General features: G+C 37.1%; 1 protein-coding gene across 6 annotated transcripts in view; it reads left to right on the forward strand.

Moving 5' to 3' along the window:
- The window catches only part of PLCE1 (phospholipase C epsilon 1), a 163,513-nt gene that overhangs the window by 4,270 nt on the left and 136,639 nt on the right, over positions 1-22,604 (forward strand). The window lies entirely within an intron of this gene.

Consider the following 22,604-nt stretch of genomic DNA (forward strand, 5'->3'; position numbering starts at 1 on the left):
TTCTTAACCACCCAGTCATTCATAAATAATCCAACATGTTGTAACAAAAGCTAGATGTGCCATCAGTTACTGAAAAAAGGTAAACTACAAGAGCTAGAAGGAATGAGCTCAGCTCTCCACCAGAATTATCCTTCTTCCAGAGCCTGCTGTATTTCTCCAATTTATCAAATGTCAATGATGGTGCCACAGGTAATGCCAGCTCTTTCAGTGAATGATTTAAAGTACCAGGGACACACACCTTATGGAATATGTGACATGCCCCAGGGAGCTGCCTTCTGCATTCTTTGCATCCGAAACTCTTGTGTACTCCAGCATAACTTTCGAGTGTGGAGAGAGTGCAGGCTTGAGTCTTGTACAAGGAAGTGTATTCTGTCAGCCAGTATATTTACTGTAATATTTTACTCACAGTAGTGTGAGGCATATCATAATAATTTAAATAGGCTGTCAACTCTGGGATACTTTTTATTCTATATTGCTATCAGTAAGTAATATTTAATAATCTGTTACGAGATTTTCAGTGGAGCTACCTCATTAAAAATATAAATATATTATTGTATTTTTCAATTGTTGTAACATTTCATAAGAAATTAAAAAATTAAATACTCAGTTTTTTTCAATATTCTTTGTTACTCATTTAAATGTTTTAAATGAGACACAAAAAGTGGAAACATTGAGTGCAACGTTGAAGCTACCATTTAGAAAACATTTATTTTTGGGGTAATGGTTTTATTCTATTAGTATGCACAAGTGCTGCATAACTTGCATCTAATAATAGTGTGTTTTCTTAAACAGATGACTCCCCAGTTGCATTGACCTTGCCTTGTGTAGTAGGACCTTGCTTCTGCTGTTTCAGACAATGCTCTGATGCGAGACCTCTCCTCCCACAGTATTTTTCTCTGTCTGTGCTACAGCATACAGCAAGAATGCTGCTGCAGTGATCTCTGGTATTTGAGGTTTTTGTTACACTGCATCTTCTTTCTAAGATTTTCATAATGTATTCCTTTATTCCAGGTACAAAACTCTGTTGCTTGGATTAGGTTAATTTCTTTCTGTAGCACTGCAAATGTCTTTCAGCAGTATTTAGGGAAAACCAACTTAGTTTTCCTTTGGAATTTAGCAAGATAAAAAGGGGTCACGTAGCAGAGTAGCTACTGTTTTGTGCACTACCAACAGTTCACACTAAAGAACAGCCTGTAAACTTCCTCTTGAGGAACTTTCTTGATGTGAATGTGTCCTTTTAAATGCGTTTAGGATTGCTACAATTGTTTTGGATTACAGCTATGTAGCAAATTGCAAGGGAAAAAGAAAACTCAGTGTTTTAATATCCAGGCTGAATTGCCTTCTGAAGATAGTATTCTACTTCTGGACTAATTTTAGGTAATTTTCATAGTCTGACATTTTTCAAAGATGTATTTTCAACCAGTTAGTTATTGTTCACTTTGGACAAGTATGTTAAAATGCATTTACAATGAGATTGTTTCATTGATGGGCAGAGATTTATAAGAATTGGTTAGTATTTTTCTAAATTTTACTAGAAAAATTCACACTTTTGATGACTTTCAAATATAGCAGATGTTCTGTGAGCATATGCATTGTTTCTACTGAAAGCTGTGGGTAAATAATCTAATTGCAGGTATTTCTTGTAAGAGCTTCAAGTTTCTGCTCACTCTGTGCTCCTATTTTAGTTCAACAGGCTTATGGGAAGCAGCAAAAGTAGAGGAGTATCTATCTGAGGCTGCAACCCCCTAGATTTCTGACTGCAGGAGAGGCTGTCTCCCTGTTTGTTTCTGTAATTCATATTCGCTCTTTAGCTACACCATGGTCTGCTTTTCTGTAACATCCTGAGTGGCAAAGGTGTCAGAGTACCAGGTAGATAATGCTTCTTGAAGCCTTTCGTACTGTGGTACTTCTGCAATATTGCAGTACTTATGCATTTTTTAGATTAAAAGTATTTCTTACTGTGGCTCCTTTAGAGCCCTTGAAATTTTTCAGTGTAGCTGTTACTTTTATGAATAGTCTGTTTGCATTTTTCCCCCAAAGAACAAAGTGGACATACAAGAAGGGGAGAATCTTGCATAATTACCTTCGTTTTGTTGTGATTGCACTTTTTTTGTTTGTTTTTGCTTTTCTTAATAGTGACTTTATGGAAGAGACAACAAAAATAGAACCAAGAAAATCAAGCAGTTGGACAGCTGCTTATGCTGCTTATGTTGGAAATATTTTAATCTTAATAACCACTCAAAATGTTGCTGTTATTATTGATTTGAATATACATCTGCTCTTATTCTGTGCTTTAATTCAGCAAAGTATAAGCAAGAAATTCTACTTCAGTGGTGGTGTTCACTCAGTAGACATAGAAATGACATATGGAGAAACTTACTATAAAAATGGATGGTTTCATATGTGTCATTAACTAAAACTTCCATGGCAATCCCATTTAGAGGCATTCCCAATATCATTAGCCTAAGTAATTTAAATATGTAAGTCCAATTATAGGGATTTTTTCTTTATTTTATTTTTGTAGGACAAATTTAGGAAGTAGCTATCACTATTTCATCATCTGTCACTGTATAACAATTCCAACAAGTTGTACCATCCAAATTAAATATACTGTTCCTTTGAATAGTCTTGATTTATCTACCGGTATGTAATAGGTACACTTAATGGTTCAGTTCCGTGTGTTTGATTTTGTTTGTTTTCAAAATGATCTTCTTGTAAGATATGGCTGTTGCAGGGCACTGTTGACTCCTGACTCCTATCTAAAAGCAGTTCTTTGCCTTCTATATCTTTGAAAGTATGGGCTCTTCTGAGTATCCTGTGTCATAGAAACCTATATACCCTTCCTACATTTTGGGTCTATGTTTTATGTAATATGCCTCTGTTACAGATAAAATGATGGAATACTTAAGATAAAAATGTTACCATGCAACTAATTAAGCAGAGATTTAAAAATCCCAGCTGCATGTATAGTGTTACTACTTATTTGAAAGGTCGAGAGGTTTCCTAACTTTGGAAAGTCACGATGTTGACTTTATATAATTCTTCTCTTTTAAGGAACAGTAAACCTTGGATCTGTACTGTATCTGTCAGGGTATTTCTGGATAGATTCTTCTTGCCTCTACTGAAAATTACATTAGCTTAGCCCAAATCCATGTAACATTGGATGCTGTTGTTTTTATTGCGTTACTTATTCCATGTTGGCAGAAATATGATGTGTGTAAAAATACAGTTTTTGCTATCCAGTTGCCTTTTGGTCCCCTATTAAAACAGATTTCAGAGACTGTATTACAAGATTCCACTACATGGTTGAACTAACTTGCACTATGAGACAGGAATGTTTATTGATTTTTAAAATTTTTTTTTTTAGATATGTGAAGTAGAAGGATTTTATTTTTTTTTTACCTAAGCCAAACTAGCCTACTTGGTACTTAACCAGAAAACATTTGTAGATGAAGATCTAGAGTTTGAACTTGTTTGGGAATACAGTTGAATCCCAAAATGTACTATTCACTTGTTTCCATTCTCATCTAGCTTTCCTGAAAAAAATTTAAAATATATACATAGTACCCTGGTCTCAGAATGTTGTGGTCATTAAAAATCTAGCTTTAGTGGCCAATTTTGCTATAGAGTATAATGTTAATACTGTTCTTTCTTGTTTGTGTTAAGCAAATATTGTCAACTGCCAATCTAGTTGCACAGCATAAATTTGTTTTTATATATATATATAGTTATGGAAACATTTTGGATTTGCTATAAAGAAAGAATATTATTTTAAAATGTTAGTTTATGGCCACGAGTAAGAGGAGTTTATGAATCTCTTAAATTATTAAAAGTTTTTTTTTTTTTAGTGGTCAGCTCAAATTTTTCTTGTTCCAACAAATTCTGACCTATGGCAAACTGAATTTCTGGGTCACTCTGTTATGAACTTCTTTTGGAAGACTGTTTTGCTTGTGATTATATTCGTGCAGCAAATTATCACAGATTCATAGACTGGTCTGGTTTGGAAGAGACCTTAAAAGATCATCTAGTTCCAACCCCCTTGCCATGGGACACCCTCCACTAGACCATGTTGCCCAAAGCCCCACCCAACCTGGCCTTGAACACTTCCAGGGATGGGACATCCACAATCTCTCTGGGCAACCTGTGCCAGTGCCTTGCCACCCTCACAGGGAAGAATTTCTTCCTTATATCTACTTCCTCCTTCAGCTTAAGGCCATTACCCCTTGTCCTGTCACTCCATGCCCTTGTAAACAGTCCCTCCCCAGCTTTCCTGTAGGCCCCTTCAGGTGGTGGAAGGCTGCTATAAGGTCTCCCTGGAGCCTTCTCTTCTCCAGGCTGAACAACCCCAAGTCTCTCAGCCTGTCCTCATAGGAGAGGTGCTCCATCCCTCTGATCAGCTTTGTGGCCCTCCTCTGGACTCGCTCCAACAGCTCCATGTCCTTCTTGTACTGGGGATGCCAGAGCTGGACACAATACTCCAGGTGGGGTCTCACAAGAGTGGAATAGAGGTGCAGAATCACCTCCCTTGACCTGCTGGTCATGCTTTTTTTTATTGCAGCCCTGTCTTACAACTTCTTATTTCTGTGTAATAGGAGATAAGATGACTTGAGGAGATTGGGGAAAATATAAAGTCTTCATTAAATTTTTATAGATTCATTTGTATGAAGGGATAGGAATTTCTTGGAAATCAGCAACAATTCAGGATATAAACTGTCCTTCCTACTTTTCCAGGATAAGAAAATACTAAAATTTTAGATTTCTTTGCTAGAATCGGAAAAAAAGAATGGGTAATTAATGATATTAATAAATGGATAATATCTTCAATTGAAATCTCTTTTCACAGGTTTTTCTAGTCACTCCAATCAAATCCATTCTGGGGGCATGCCAACAAACTGATTTTATTATGAAAACTGTGTTGTTAGCACCAACTGTTCAATGCATCAGGTTCCAAATCCACATTATCTTTCCCCTTCTATGATTAGTTTGGCTTAAAAGTAATAAATGTGGAACCTCCTTTTTTGTCTTAAAATTCTTAAGCCTTTATTGTTCCCATTTTCCTCTTGTTTTTATAACTAAATGGTCTGTTTTTGAAGCTTAGATTATGAGTAATTATATAATGGTACGACTAGGAGCTTCTAGAAAAACAGTGCCTTTTCTGAGTACATGATTGTAAGAATTAGCAATACTATGAAGTCTGTTTAGAAATTAATTCTCCATACTACTTGAACTGTGATTCTAGATTTGAAAGCCAGGTTCAGTAGTGGTTTGTAGAAATAAACAGTTCCCTAGACAGCAGGCTATAAAACAGGTCAGCGTTAAAATATGCAGTAACATCTTTCAAATGACTGTATAGTATTAGACTACTATGCCGGCCTGAATTCTCTTTCAAGATTCAGATCATAACATCTGTTTGGAGTTTTGTTACCTGATAGGAATTGGACTGGTAGAAATAAGTAGACAGTAAAGGGTTTTCAGAAGGTCTTCAAGTCCACCCCTCCAGAAGAGGCAAGTTTGCATTGTCTTTTAAAATTTGCGATCATCATTTTACTTTGCCAAAAAACCCCGCTTACCCCCATGTTTGTGTCATCCCCTCATATTGTTCCCTATACTCTTTATTGTATTATGCAAGTTGATAATGTAAGTGTTCATCCTTAACAGTCAGTTGTCCCATTGTCTAGGTGCATAAAAGTTGTTACTGAGGCTAAAATTTCTGAGGACAAAAGATAATGTACCACAGTTCTAATGATACAGCACAGTATTATCCTATATAACAGCTTCTATGCACCCCTGAACTTCTATCTCAACAGTGTGCTTTATAGAAAGCTGCATGGAGTTGACTTATGAGTTACTGGGAGAGCTGTAAAGATATTTGAGGAAGGTGTGTGCACAGATTTAAAGCAAGGCAAAATTGTTTGGTATGACAGCATTGGAGCTGTGATGGCCAATAAAGTATCTAATCTGTACATGAGTCACACTGCTCTAAACTCATGTGCCTTCCTCTGGCTTGACACGGTGCTCTGATTATTTTTCTTTTGCTTTATAATGCCGTTCTCAGTCTTTTATCATTTTTCTCTGTTCCCTTGTGCTTTGAGGACACTACTGAGAAGAGCAGAAATCCCCAAACAAAATAAAATTTAAAAACTCCTTCACTTGCTGTTCTTGCTTGAATCTATACTTATTAAAACTCTCCCAAACATTTCAGGTGTATTTGACTTGATGAAAGCAATGAATACTTTTTAAAAAACCTGATAGCCTCTGTCTCCTGTTTTTTCCACCTTACCAATCTTGCTTACGGTAAAGCTCTATTCTGTTAGCAAGCGTATGCATCCCAATAAAGGTTTTAAAAAGTTTGAATTGAGACAGAGACTGTCTCAGCTCTTGGCCAGTGAATGCAACGAAAGTTGGCCATGTTCCCTCTACTTGCCAGAAAAGCATGAAAGCTGGGGCCCTTCTCTGTCAAAGAAAAAGGGAAGCTCTGATCTTTCTGCATATAGATGTTTGCAAGTATTGAGTCCCAGACCTATTCTTGGTAGTACTTGTTTGTCTCTTGCTTGCTACATGTGGCCCAAAGCCCCCAGGAAAAGACCTCTAGTCTACAGTGAACTTGTATAGATCAGCCTGGGTTTTTCCCTCTGATTATCAGTTTGTGCCTTTTTTCTTTTTCTCTAGTTACAGTCTTAAATGTCAACAAAAAAAAAAATCCCATCTCTACAGTAATAGTTTTTATGCATGTGCCTTGTCTCTGTTATTCTTTCTACTAAATCTAAAGACCTGCTTACTTAATTTTTTTTTTAATATTTGATGTACATATAAGTTTATAATTAAAAGAGCATAGATGATGTTGTCATCTAGTATTGTATTATTTATTGTGTGTTTGGGTGTAGGACTTCCAGTACCTGGTCCTCTCCCATACAGGGCTTTAGAACTTTCAATATTCAGATAAACTAACAATTCACTGAATGATGTGCAACTATATAAAATAAAGAATATTAAGTTATGAAGGAAATTATCAGTAAAATTTAGGTTTATTTTAATATATACTGGTATGGTTTTAAAATATTTAATTCGTGATTGTCAAATATTTGAATTTAAAGCATTAAAAAATCAGAATCTTGAGTTTAATAGTAGTATAGTAATAATACCTCTTGCACATTCTTCTTACCATAACTATACCTAAGACTATATAGAGGTTGCAATGTAATTTTTTCTGGTGAGTGGATCATGAAAACCAAGCAAGTGTTTTGGTTTTTATTGTTACTATAGGCAATAATTATGCACACCTGAATTATGTACAATTATTATACAGTTATATAAATAATGTACACCTGATTTGGCTTTTTCTCTATAGTTATGGCATATGTTCTGTAGTAGGTATATTTTTTATTTTTCAGAGAGGTCATATGTAAAATAAGTGATTAAATGCATACATTGTATTTTCAAAAATAAGTTGAGATGTTATAGTACTATTAGTGTTATTACTTCCATAGCTGTTTCTGCTTTTATAACAGCATTAGAATGCTTAAATAAAACCAGTCAGCATTAATGAACAGTTAATACAGCCAGAAAACTATACAGAATCCATGAAGACCTTAGCATGGGGAGTGCGCTGTCTGTTTCTAATTTAACCTGTTCTCAGATTACTGTCAGGAGCTGTTCTAAGTTTGTCAAAAACTGTGAGAGGTCTACAGTAGATTTTGGTTTTGAAGGTACAGGTCACCTTTCCTAAACTAAATTTCATTCTGCTGATTTTATTTTTCTTAAAGATAGGTAAAAAGGGAAAGAAGTATTGAATAAATAATTTTGGTAGCTTTTGAAGTCAATAAAAAGATGTTTTGAATATATTGGGGGTCTGACCGTGACACAGTGCCTGCTGAATTAACAGGAACAAAAGAGCAGGTCTAAGGAGGCACTTAACAGTTTGCAAGATAAGTTCATAATAAGAGGACTACTGATTTAAAAAAAAAAAAAACCAAACAAAAAACCAACACAAACCCCTAGAACTTATGGGATGCCAACTGATTTGGAAAAGACAGAAATGAGATCTGAAGGAGCAGGAGGTAAAACTGTTTTGAGGTGTGGCAGTAGCATACCTAAGACAAATGAGCAATATTTAATTTGAAATCTCAAAGGACAGGTTAGTCTGCTTTCATTTACGTATGCTGGTTTTATATGTCATTTCTTCATAGGTCGTCTGCTGTTATCAGTGAACTTTATTCTAGATGTATATGTACTATTTTTTTTTCCTCCTCTCCTCAGTCCTGACACATGATCTGCTTCTTCCTTGTTGGCTTCCTAACAACCAGAAAGTGACACAGGGGAAAGCAATACCATCCACATTAGAAACTGTTATTTAAACAAAGAACTCCATACAGTATTCAAGATACTAGTTGGGAAACTGGAGAGCTTCACACTGCCTGATGCACCTTGTGAGTACTGGTACAGATGATGATACCCTCACTGAGTTACCATTTCAAAACACTTTTTCTATGTATCACCAGTGAACTGGACCAGTTGTGGCAAGCCACTGATACGCATCGCCTTTTAAACCGTCTGGAAGCAGTTGTTTGTTTTTACATTGTTTTGAAACATTACATAGATTTTTGTTGTACACAGAGCGCTGTTGCTAGCATCAGCCATTGTTTTGTTCAAAACTGTGTAGATTGCACAGACCATTAGTTTTCATTGCTGCTTTGCCTCCCGTCAGGGATCTTTTCTCATGCCAGATGTTACTTCATAATGTGCTCAGCTGCCTGCTAAGGTCATCGTTGAACGATCAGTTCTGCAGGTGAGCCTCCTGCATCTAGTCTACAGGTTTTTCCCCTCAGCGGGATGAAGTCAGTGTTGTCATCTTGCCCAAGAGAAGCCTGATTACAAGGCCTTGGGCTGCTCCTTATCTTTCAGCTTGCTGCCTCAGTACTGGCGTGATAGCATTTGATTCAGCGTTTCAGAGTAACCTCCTCGTCCCTGCTCTTGGCCTTGCTGGTGACATGCAAAAGCCTATCTTCATTGCACTGTTTGGGTGTTATTTGATCGTTACATTTCCTCAGCTTCTTTTTTCTCATTTGTGGTGAGAACGTGGTCATGGCTGATGGTGAGGCCAACGATCTCCCTCATCGGGGAGCTGCAGGCGAGGGAGCGGGAGGACGAGCCGGGGGCTGAGGCTGTGCCGCAGCCAGCTCATCCCAAGGCCAGCATCAGTGGATGAGTCGGGTCCCATGTTGATCTGACGAGTCTGGTTGAAAGGTCAGGAGCAGCGAAGACCAGAGCCTGGGCCCAGAGCTGCCAGTGACGTAGCTCAGCTCAGGACCGGGGGGACGAGCCTGAGCTGGAATGGCTCCTGGGCCCATTGGTGGAGGTCGCAGGCAGGGCCGGTTATGGCAGTTAAGGACTTGGTGTCCTCAGGGCCCCGACACTCCCTCTGACGGACATCTGCAATGATCCCATCCTGGGTTAACATCGCGTATCGTTGTGCTAGTTGCAGCGTTGTTTTGTCATTATCATGCCCGAGTATGTTACAGAAAACAGAGTCGTTTCATCATCTGATGATGACAGCAGAAATAACCTTGAGTGTTTCAGCATGTGTTCGCTGGTTCGTTATCTTTTACAGTCCTTTTGTGGTTGGGTTCTTTGGTTTGTTTAATGGTGGCACTGGCTTTCCTTTCTGGTGCTTTCCCTTCTCCTCTGCTCAGTCTTAGGGTATACGTCAGGCATATGTATATGCCTAGTCCCTTCTAGCACCTTTCCGAGGTAAATATAAGGATGTTAAATAATGTGTTAGCAGCAGGGGTGCACAATCAAATGGATGCAAACTAATCTTTCTGCTCGACTGAGTGTAGCCTATATGTGTAACACTCATTTTTTACATAATATGTTATTACTGAGGTATATGAATATTCGAACATACATGTATCTAGTTTAGGGTAAAAAGACCCAACAAGATTCCCTAGTAGAATTTTCAGATTTTAATGAAGCAGCGTTGTTTGGATACTAGCAGAGTCTCTGGCACATATTGCTGCTTATGTCAAAATAAAAAAGGGTGTTCCAGAGAAGGAAGTGTCCTTTTCCAAATTATGACTGCATTTTTTAGCCTGGTTTCTTATGGAACGACTTTACAAAGTCACACTGTCTGTCTATCCGTCTTTTCTTCCAACTTTTAACTTGGCCTGTAGCAATCAGGTTTATTACAAAAGTGTAGATCTCAAAGATGCTAGACACAACAAATTTCATGCAAATGTTACTCAGGTACAGAAGAGAAGTTCTCTGAATCATTCTGGCTGTGAACAAGTTGCTCTGAGAGCTCACACGTTAGAGGAGGGTCCATGCAGGAGAAAGTCCTTAGTAATATCCCAACTGTATGAAAAACTTCACCTGGCACTGGCATTTCTTTAGACATCATGTTTATTCAGAATTCATTACTTCTAGAAGTACTAAAATAGGTAATGCTTGGTTGTCTTCTGTTCTGTTGTTTTTCAGTGTACCTTTAGCTACTGAATACTCTACATGGACATTAAATATCCTTTGAAATACTTGTCCGTTAATTTTACCAACAACTTCACCGTGTTAAAATTGCATTCCATCTATTCAGCTGCAAGTACAAGAACTTTTAAGAAATGTACCAAACTTTGAACAAGTGATTGTTTGCGTTATTTAAGTATGGAATTAGCTTTTGCCACACATTCTTATCCCAGTTAGTATTGTGAAGACTGAAGTAGACTAAAAATCTGGGATAAAGTCCCATCTTATCAAGGGAACAGATTTTCATGTTTAGAATTCCAAATTCTTACTATTCTTGAAGCAAGGAGCTCGACTGTACTACCCATGAGTGAGTTGTTTTATGATGACTGCATTGAACACTTGCTGAAGGTTATCTTTTATTGCAAAAGAAGGGGTGAAGTCCAAATGCACAATTATAAGCCACAGGTTCTAAACGGGAATCTCACAAGTAGTCAGAAAGACTTAATGGACTACTTTCATAGAGGCTCTGAAAGATAACCAAGAAAAGCAAATAAATCTGTATTTGCTCAGCAGGGATGTAGACGTTCATTGCAATCATTTTAGAGATCCTCAAATAAAGGAGTGTCATAATCATATAGGGAGACATGCTGTATTTATCTTCAGGCATGTTTCTCCCTCAAATAGGTTAAGTTGTTAAAAGCGAGTGGAGCTTAAGGACCATGGAAGTTGCTGTGAACATACAGTTTTCTCTGTGTCTGGTTCCATTTATCTTAGAAGATGTGACAGTATATTGTAAAAGAAACCTCCTAATTGTGATCCTAGGTGTTTTTCCATCCTATTTATCTATTCAATAAGATTGAATTACTAGTATTTATAATGTGAATTACAATGATGCATACAAGAGTTTTAAAACATTTAATTTAAAATGATCACTTAAAATTGATTATATTTGTAATGACCTCTTGTGTTTGCATAGCAAAGAATCTTGCAATATCGTGAAAAAGTAATTTGCAGCTGCGTAGTGACTTGCTGCTTGCACATTTAATTCTGGCAAGGGCCAACATCTTAGAGAGTACTTCATAGCTTGACTGAGTCAAATGTCTCCCAGAGAATGATGCGGTTGATAAAGCCATTGGAGGCAAAAAACGAATGTAGTGTTGATTTGCTGAGGAACTATTGTTAGCTGTATTCGAGTAGTGCTGTTTTCAGTGTCACAGTGCTTAAAATCTAGAAATGTTAGAACAGTAGTAGTAGTATAGAAATTGTTTCATGTGTTTTGGGGTATGTTTGAACAATAGTCTTCTGAAAGTGACATCTTTCTCAAGCAGATAATTAATTACCCTCTAAGCAAAACCACCCTGTTTGTTTCTCTTGCATTCTCTATTAGGCATGATAGTAATATGCAGATGAAATAGCAGATGCTCAAAAGACAAAGTAAAAATAATAAGAGGCTAAATATTATGATTCCTGAGTGAATGGTACAAATGGGTCAGGAATGGTATACAAAGAAAATCTATTTTGAGAAAGTGCAAGAGTGCTGCAGTAATTGAATAATGTTAGTCTTCAGCATTTGAAATATTTTTCCTTGTTTTTCTTGAAATAAAGTGTAAATGCATAGATTGAAAAATGACTGAACTCTTGTTCACATACAGATTAGCTTTTCATTTTTATTTGAAACATATACTAGAGTTCCAGACTTACTCTTTTTGCAGTTATGACAGCTGAGCAATAATATATGTTATTACTCAAGTAATGTTTTGAATAGGACTACTGTGGCTTAGCATGATGTGAATGAAAGTGTTAGCCTGGGTTTACAGAAGATAAGATGTAGTGATGTACATGCCTCTAACATACCATCAGATGTTTTAGTGGTCAGAGATATTTTTATTACAGGTTTTTGTTCTTTTCTCACTGTTGTGGCTAGAATTACAGATAATGCAGGACAGTGAGAGAGAGGGAAATGAGAGAAGACTTGGGTGCTCACACAAGAAAAATGCTGTGAGGAAGAATGAACAAGACGAGGAACCTGAGGTGTTCTTGTTGCTCATTGTGTGACCTGGTTTGGAGTAATTTTAAAAGTTTGGCAAGGTGACAGTTTTTCATGGCAAGGTACAATTGCAGTTTATTGAAATACATGTCAGTGTGCCACTTTAAGTCCCTTGAAGGCATGGTTTCACATTGGATCCTAGTGCAGGGAGAGAAGGGTTGCTGGGAGACATAGATGGTGCTCCAGGTAGGGTGTGGAGTGTGGTTGGCGTGCTGTGATGTCTGAACCCTGTGCACTTGTCTGAAAGGGGCATCCTGCTCTAGGGCTGGACCAGTGGTTGGCCGGCCAAGGCATTAACTTCTAAAGGCTTGGAGCAACTGACTTAGACAAACAGTATCCTTCGGTCAATGTAGCGTCTCTGAAAGCATCTTTCACAGGTGTAGTAGGAAGAGAATGGGATCAGTGCACGAGACATCCAATTCTGTCACTCGTGTGCCATTGTGAATATGTGGTTGGGTGTTTTTTTGCAAGTGAAGATCTGCAATCAATTTCCTACTTATTTTCCCTTTCCTATTCAGGAACTCATCTGGCTTTCAAATAATGTAATTTTTCCTGCTGACATACAGGATTTATATGTGATAATCATAGAATGGTTTGGGTTGGAAGGGACCTCAAAGTTCCAAGCCCCCTGCCATGGGCAGGGACACCCTCCACTAGACCACGTTGTCCAAAGCCTCATCCAACCTGGTCTTAAACACTTCCATGAAATGATTCTTTGAAAAGACAGTTTGATAGAACCTAGAATGGAGGGAGTATACTATGTTTACAAATGACATTAGTATGTAATCCCAGGTTACTGTTGACTTTTTAGAGTTGTAAACAGTTCATGTTTCAAAGTGGCAGATTTTGAATGTGATAACTAAGTTCTCAGAACAGTACTATTTGTATGTAAGCATTCCATTTTGTATTAACATTTTAAGGCCACAGAAGTGATTGGTAAATGACAGGAAATGCAATAATTTTTCTCATATTTATTATTTGCATTTTGATGACAAGAATTATTTTAATTCATATTTTAAAAGAAAAAACATTTGCACTATTTTTAAAATAACTTGTAAATGAGATTCATTGTGCACAAACCCCCTCCACCTCTGCTGCTTCACTTCTGTTTGCGGGACTTGACTTAGAGTCCCGATCAGTAGAAGATCCTCCTGTTATTTTCCAACATATTTAACAGTGGGTGGCATTAGTGAAGGAACTTACTGTTCTTTATCGACTGAGGAGAAATGGCATAAATTGACTAAGGAGAAACCACATGAATGAAGATGTATGCGTGTAGAACTTGGGAACTTGTTAAAGGATAAAACGAAGATATGAATCATGGCATTGAGTCCAGGGGAACTGCAAAATCTTCAAAGATGGACAAAGCCTTGAAACGGGATGATGGCTAAGTTATTTCCCAGTTTGAAGCTGTAGGTGTTTCAAAGGATCTGAGTGATTGATTGTTGGTACTCAAATACACACAGAACACGTGGGCAGTGATGTGAATATGCTACTTGCTGTTCACTGCAGATCTGTACAAGATCCTCAGGGGGCCTGAGTGAGGCAGTTCTGACCTTGTGGCAAGAGTGATGCATTACTAGGCTCAGTTAATCTCCATATTAAATACTGAGCTCACTAGCTGGACCCTTACTTGGCATGTCCAAACCTATTACTTGCCTTTGTCTTCTCGTGTTGTGTCCTTCGTAGCAGTTGGGTTCATGGCTAAACTGAAGTTAGAATGAAATTAGAAAAAAGGTAGTTTGTACAGAAGCTGGAAAGGACTATTGGGGTTTCTGGTATTTTCACATTGAAAAAAGACACCCCCCTTTCCTTAGACTGGTAATCATGCAAAGAGAGAGAGTAATGAGGAACCTCTAATTGGTGTAGGGATCAGCTGTGGAGAACTGATGGCAGACCTCCACCATGTGGAACTGATGAAGGAAAAATCACCATCTGCATAGTGCAAGTTATTGCCAATCCTTGCCAGGTGAAAAGGTTAATAAACTTGCTGCCCAATTAAACCATGTCCCTTGCATCTTGTTTTTTTATTTCCACATGTCTGAGACAGGTTTCAGCTGCTGTTCAATCGCTTGATCCTCACATTTGACTTCAAGGTGAAAAATTTTCAGTAAACTATATGGATGGAAAAAAAAAAGGTATTTTAATACAGTGATCTTTAATCCTGATGAATATAGTGAACATAAGATATTGAGGATGGTGTAGGGGGGTTGACCAAAGCTTTTCTGAATAAGTCTTGCAAGTTGACTAAATGAAAATGTGTTTGTGAAAGTGTAGGAAAGTGGTCCTGCTCAGCTGATACTGCTTAAGCTGTTAAAGAAGTCAGCTCTCTCATCTAAGATTCCTTTCTGCCTTTTTTATCCTTTGTTTTTACAGGACACTTTAATTTTTTCATAATAATTCTCACTATTGATCAAGAAAGTTACTTTGTTCGTTTTGCTTTACTGAATGGCATTTCCTGTTATTTGTTTGTCGGAGGTGTTTACAGTCTTTGTTTCATTTCTTCTAACAGGAATTTCTTACATTTTAATTTTTAAAGTTTTGTTTGGCTTATGATGCACCTTCTTGGTTATGTTTTCAGCTGAATTTCCTGTAGTGAAAACACAGCCTTGTAAGAAAGTTAGAATTACACTCTTCCTTTTGAGGACATACTCTCTTTGTTTAGATAATCAGGTACTCTTAAATCTGTGCAGCAGTTGCACTAGAGAAATTTTGATGATTAAAAATTGTGAGAATGTGGTTAAAATGTGTAATTCTCTGTATTAACTTTAAACAGATTTAGCTCTAATTTGCTGACCTGATAAGGGACATAGAAAGAATTGATTCATTTAGTAACTAATTATTGACTCTGAAGAATATAATTCTGGAGAATTGAGTGGATGATTCTGGTTTTCAAGATCTCAGTGGTACATATTTGGTTTTGGTAGTGGAGTTTTCAAATCACCTTCAGAGCAAGATGATTTTCTAGCTGGGTTGAAACTATAAATTGTGTGAGTAATTCCAGTGAAGCGGAGAATAACATCTGGATTCTGAAAAACGGTTGAACATTTCAGCTAGTACCAATCTTACTGTTTCTGATTACACATAAGTAATGGAACTTTCCTTATGGTCTTTATTTTGTTGTGTTTTGTCTTTTTTGTTAGTTGTAGCTTGTGTTGCCTTAACCTCTCAGATTTTTATACTTACATGTCTCTGTTTCTGTAGATTAATTTTTAGAATATATTTTGATGACTCATTAAAGCTGTCTCAATGTGGGATGCTGCAGATACATTTCCACTCTGGTCTAGGATTCTCCCTCTGTTCTCCATCCTGCCTTGTGCTTGCGCCATCTCTGTCAGCTTGTGTGATTGTGTCGTGAATGGGATCAGGTAATCCTGCCTGAAGACTAGCCTTTCCTTTTTCCTGGGTTAGTTTTCCTCTGGATCAGTTGATTCCCCTCCTTTCAGGAGTTCCTGTTCAGGAGACAGTGAAAATATCTTGCTGAAGGTGACAGGGAACGAGGGATCAGCTACCTTGGCTGGAGCCTGCCAGTAGGTTGGCTTAAACCTCGAACCTAATTTTTAATATTGTCCTTTTTTTGCATGGTTTGTATGATTCCTTTTTGAATTCTCAGATCTTAAAATAAATCCCGATGCCCTGGTCCATTTGTCTTTTACCTGCTTTTAAAAAAAAAAAAAAACAAAACCAAACACAACCTTTATTTCTTGCTGTATTTCCAATTTCTTTCTGCATAAGCGTTATTTGTCTTTGTCTTTTATGTAATATCTTTTATTAATTGTCAGTTATTTTGTGTTCCTTTATAGTTTATCTAATCTTTCCAAGAGATTCTACTTACCAGTGTAAAGTTTCTTGAATTCTGCACTTTGAAGATTTTTGTTTTAAATTCTGCTGCACTACTTTTTCCTATGAGTGTGAGACTCAGTGCTCCAAAATCTTTTTCACCCATTTGAGACTATTTTCACAGTTCCTCAAAAATTTAAGGAAATTATTGTGGAAGTACTTGCTCAAAGGTGGAGAAGGATAATCCCACCTTTTAATGGTTAGAGTTGTCATGTATTTCAGATAGAAGGACTCGTTCATCTGAGTGTTGATGATGAAATTACAGCTTTCGGATAAGGTCACTTAGCATGAAATTCAAGTAACCACTGAACAAAAAGTTTATTTAAACAGTTTATTGCAGATCAGATCTAGAAAGAAATAAAGAGCTGACCCTGAGAGTAAGATAAATTCAGTCTTGTGTTCTCTCAGTGCATCTCCTCATACAGAAAAGGAATTTCTGTAAAGAAATGAAGAGTGGAGTTGGTATCTGGCAGTAGCTTCAGATTCTGCCTGATGCAATGATGAATTATGAGTCAGTTGAGAGGGTTCACCATCTGGCAGCCATTTGCAGAGTTCGAGACAGCTAATACTTGATCATGTTTGGATAAGTATTCTAGAAATTAGAAAAAAGACTCTCTAACTTGACAGGATATATAAATACTGCAGTTCTTAGAGATTTTTTTTTTGTTGTTGAAACACAGACATCGGTGGTAAATCCGAGGTTCCACATGATGCTCTGTGCCAAATAAAATGTTGTTATAACTTGCTTCCAACTGTTCAAATAAGGTTTGTGCACATCTTGAGTGATTCTTAAGAGTCTGGCTGTTTCCTCTTTACTGTTTGCCCATGGTTCTCTGGGCAGAAGAAAGGTTTACAAAACTAATGATGACACATTGCTGCCCTGTTCTTGAACTGGTATCTTCTTGTTTCTGAGATAAGGCACTATAATAAAAAAACTAATAATGTGCATAATATAGGATAAAATAAAGAAGAGTTAATAAATGTGGGTTTTTTTATTCTCCTCAAGGAATTGATCTGGAACAAACTGTAGCTTATTTACTGAAAAAAAAAAAAAAGCTCAATAGTTTGGGGTTTGTTTTGTTTTTTTAATTGTAAATGGATAGTTGTAGTATACAAACAACTTTCCTTGTGAATCAGTTATTTCCTTAAGAGCTTGAACTGGGATTATATTGTTGAAACACAGTTGTTGGGGTGACGTGAGATGATCAGTAGTTTTGTATCCACTTACCGTGCCAAATTATTTCCGTAGTTTACTGTTTCCCAAGAATCTCTTACTCATTGATTGCTTATGCCTTAGATGCTGTGTAAATATTTATTAATTTGAATTAATTAATATAATTATTTGGTTGTTGGGGTTTTTTTGGTGTGCTGATACATCTTTTGTTTAGGATGGATAGTCACCATGTATATGTAGCATGTAGGATGAAAGTTGGAGAAATAGCTATAGATGTCCAGTGTAGCCAGGGAAGAAGAGGATTGTCAGGCCACCTCCATTTGCCCTTTAGCTGTCTTGAAATACTTTCTGTCCCAATCCAGTGGCAGTTTACCCATGGAAACCACCAGTATGTATTTTGTAATGTCACATGTCTGTTTGTCAGTCCCCCTCTTTCTCTGCACCTATAGTCTTGGCCCCCGCTGGGCATTCACCAAGTTCCCTCTGAAGCTCCTACAACATCCTACATACTGAATTGCATTTGGCATCTCTGGCAGCATGCAGCTTCTCTAAATAATCCCCATCTTTACCGTGAGACCCATTCCTCAGTTGCTGCTTCTTCCCACAGTCCAACCAGCATCCTCAAATATTTATCTAATCATCTCTTCCTTGACAGCGTAGAGTTGAAAGGCTTTCTAAGTTACCACATCATGTGATGGTTCTGATCCTTCATAGGCCTTTTCTTAGACTAAATAATAGTGTAAGTCTTAGCATACTGGGTTTTTTGCTCTGAAGCAGAATTCCTGCTGACTTCAAAAGGAAATTAGCTTGAGTAATGAATTATAGGTTAAACTGATACTAAATTAATGGAGTTTTATAGTCTTTGATTATGTTGGATATTTTACCTAGACTGTTGTAGACTTTAATCCCAGATGGCTGGGGAATAAAGACTTATTAAACATTATTATTAATTATTAATAATACTAACTAGAACCAGTTTACACTTTCAGTCTTAAAGTGTATGCAGCAGTGTAAAAAAAAAAAAGTGGACAAATTAGTTTTGTATCACATTTTCTGACTTAATACATTTTGTGAATGTGTGTGCTGAAAGATTGTTAATTTTCATTATTCATTTGTCTTTGTTGGCTGACCTCTGCATCCAGGATGATTCACTAATGCTGGATCGAGTTTCTTATATTTTTACTTTCCTTTACTGATAGAAGGAGCACATTAGATTTTTCACATAACTTAAGCCTTGTAAAATGAACCAGTGTAGTTATTAATGGATTTCATCATCTAATCTAGTGGCTTTAGAAAATGTCAGCATGTGTTGAATACAGTGCAGGCTTAGCTGTCTACTTCACGTGCTTTTATATTTTGAGTTGCAAGTACAACAGGAAGGATATGATTTTGAATAATTTCAGCATTGCTATATGCAAATGCATGTATATGTTTGCATGAGAATTTTATATGAGGATCTAGGCTTTGGCCACCCATATGCAGATGGGCAAGTAAGGGAAGCCACAGAGATTGATAATTCTGCACTTTTACAGTAAGTTACAAAATACCGTTTTATTGGTTGAGCTAGTGAGTTTTACACTTAATAGCATTTATAACACTGTGTTAACGCACTTCATAACATGTCTAATGAATTCCAACAATTTAAGGAATTTGCTGGGCACAGTGAATTGAAATCTGTTGATTACTGTGGAAAGCAGAGACTGAGAAGAGTGTAATGGGGGACACATGAAACCCTTGTCATCTGTTCAGCAGAGCTGCAGCTTCAGATATTTTTGCAGTTGTCCATAGATCAGAGGCTCTACCATCATGGTTTTTACTTGCTATTTCATGAGATTTTAGCATACTTGTACACTAGATAACTTTTCTTTTAGTCTGTTATGTTCAGGCTGCATTTAGACATAATAGCAAACATGATCTAAACTGAAGCTACTACTGAGACGTGTGGTCGCTACTGGGCATTCCTAGTATTTCCTTTTCATGGAATATAGTGATCATGTGAGTCAGTTCATTTGAATGAGAAGAATAGTTTCCCGACAAATCAGCCAGGTGAATCAACTTAACTTTGTGGATTCATGATCTCTAGATGCATGACACAGGGAAAAAGGGGACTGAGCATCAAGAGAGGGGAGGAGTGAGTCTGCTAGCTTTGGTGGCAGCTGCCTGCTAGATTGACATAGCTGAAACATCAAATTACATGTGCAGATTGCAGAAATGTGTAAACCAACTTAAGCAGCATTTTCCTCCCTTCCCCATACTGCTCACTTTCTCCCTTGTGCTGTTGTAGCACACGTTAGTACAACCATATATGAACTGGATTGGGAAAATGATCTAGCTGTGAAGTAACTTGAGCAAAAAATTCTTGAGATGGATCAGTTCCCTGTCACATTGCAATGATCATGAGAGGATGGGAACAGCTGGACATAGACAGGGAGCTTCTTGGGCAGACATTATTCTTGATGAGATGGATTTCAAACATAGGCATGGATAGATAGAGAAGAGTGATGCTGATAGAGGGAAATGGGCAGGCATGTAACCTCTGGAGTTAAGGAGAGAGGTGACCAACAAAACCACTGATAGGGAAGATTTGAGAGAAAGTTTCTAGAGAAAAGAAAAAGATCTGAGAGAGGCAGTTTGGGGAGGACATGTGTTGAGACACTGGCATAAGAGAGGGGTGGGAGGATGATGTTGAAGGAAGGAGGACTGTGGAAGAGCAGTCCTGCCATCGGAATGAGCTTTGTGGACAGAGTCTCAGATATAAATGGATCTCAGATTTTAGCAGCTTTCTGTTTACAGAAGCAAATCAGTGATATGATTTTTTTTTTAAAAGTTTCTCCATAAAGAACATTGTAAAAAAATTCAAGTTAATGTGCATGATCAGTTTTGTGATCTCAAATTCATTATGTGAAGTTAAAGTTGCATAATGATGTTGTCTTTTTTGTCTTGTGGGATGATGTTTTGTAAGAATTTCATTTGACGACCAGTGCAGTGACAATCTGTTCCATTATTGTTTATTCCTGGCCTAGCAATATTGCAGAGAGTACATTTATGAATATATTTTGGTAGCTTGTATTTTCATTGGATTGCCTGGAATTTTTCTGATGCAAATAGGAAAGATGAATCAGTAGACTGAGGTGTTTTGATAGATGAGAGAAATCTTTCAAAAACCAGTAGTGAAGAGTATTACTAATACATGTGTTTTATACCTTTTATGAGGTTGATATAGCAACAAAGAAACTTAAGAGTAAGAGAACAAGAAAAAAACAGCTGCTTCTCCTAGCTCCTCCTAGATCTTTCTTCTTTGATCAGCATCATCGTATGTAGATTTGGACTCAAAGATACAGAATGGTTACCAGAAGAAATTAGATGGGAACGTTTCTAGATGGATTGCTTGCAGTTTTCTTCAAGTGTGTAGTGGCAAAAAGTTACATAAGCTGTTATCTGGGGATTTGAAGAGGAAGGAGGACAGGGAAGAGGCACAGGAAATGGTAGAATAAGAGAATTGCTAAGGTACTTTCTTCTTTTGTGTGTGTGTGTGCGCTTAAGTGTGGTGTTTTGTGGTTTTTTTTTTTTTTTTAAGTGGAATAGTTAAGATTGAAGACAGTGAACTAAAATAAATGTCAGGGTACAATTTAATGATATAGGGACTATCAGGGAATATAGACTTAAAGAATTGCTTGGGTGTTGGTTTCTCATTGTACCTCCTCTCCATTATGCTGTTGCGGTATTTTATAGGGTGCTCTGTGAACTGTGTTGGTGACATGACCCCAGTTTAAGTCCTGTCCCTGCCACCCTATCCAACTACTGCTATATCCTTCTACGCAACTGTTCCATGAACTGTTGCTTTTATTTTCCTCTCTGGTGTTAAATCTCTCTTGTGTACAGGATCTGAGTTTCCCGTCTTCACTCTCCTCTGGCCGCTGTGGCATGCGCGTGCGTTTTGTAACACATGGAGAATGTAAAACTTGTGACTCTTTGTTCTGTCTTTGTCACTTTCCTTTGTGACCCTCCCCGATCTCTCTTCTGTTGTTAAACCAATGAAATGGAAATCTTGATTGAAATATTAAATATCAATTTTGGTTTTCATGCATTTACTGTAGTTACTGTCTGAAGAAAGCAAGCTGTCCACTGACTCACAAACTTTTAAGCCATGGATGTGTAGTGAAATGTAACTTTTCTTAAATTTGTTTTTACTTTGTGATGAGCCTGCAGTAAAATGATACATTTAGTTACACAGTTACACTTTTGCATTGCATTGCGTGAGAAAATAGCATACCGAATATCCTATTAACTAAAGAGTGTGTTTTACTCTTTGATTTTTCCCAAACTACTTTGGGGTGAAGATTAGTAATCAATAAAAAACGAAAGCTGACACTCTAAAATGATTTTAAATAAAATTGTTAATCATAATTACTTGAGAAGAGTATCAAAATAGATTTTACGCTTCTAATTACTTTAATAATTAAGCTTTCCTGATTTTTGTTCCCCTCCACCATAATTTCTAGTTGTTTTATCGACTGCAGATGATTTAATTATTATGCTTAGCTAAACTGCGTGAACTGCATTGAAGAAGGTAGTCCCTTCTGCTTATGTGCCTGGGTCAACATTTGATCAATCAGTCTAGTAATCTCTAGTTGTTGAACCTAACCAGTGATTTGCCTCGGTTTTGTGATATGTTTTGCTACTGAAGTTTCAAAGTCTTTTTTTTTTTCTTGTTTCTGTTGAATTTAGCCTGTTTTCATAAACTTAGGCCTTAATATAACTTTCTGCGTTTTCCACATTTTTAATAATACACTTCATGTTTTAAACATTCAATATGATAAATTGAAATATAAGAGTATATTTGTTTGATTTTATTTCACTATGATTTATCTGGGTCTGTCTCTGTTATTTTTCTGTTTCCTTTGTTGAACTACCTGTAACCTCTTACTTTCTGATTCCAAGATTTACTTCTACCATGCTTTTTGCAGGAAAGAAGCTGAGAATTAATGGCCAAGTTGAAGGGGAGGTTAACTTTTTAGCTTAAGGCTTATAAGTAAAGTGGTCAAAAAGAGTATTGATAATATTTCAATTTTACCCTACTCTGCCTTC

Source organism: Grus americana, chromosome 7 (genome assembly GCF_028858705.1).
Source record: "Grus americana isolate bGruAme1 chromosome 7, bGruAme1.mat, whole genome shotgun sequence".
Taxonomy (NCBI): Eukaryota; Metazoa; Chordata; class Aves; order Gruiformes; family Gruidae; genus Grus; species Grus americana.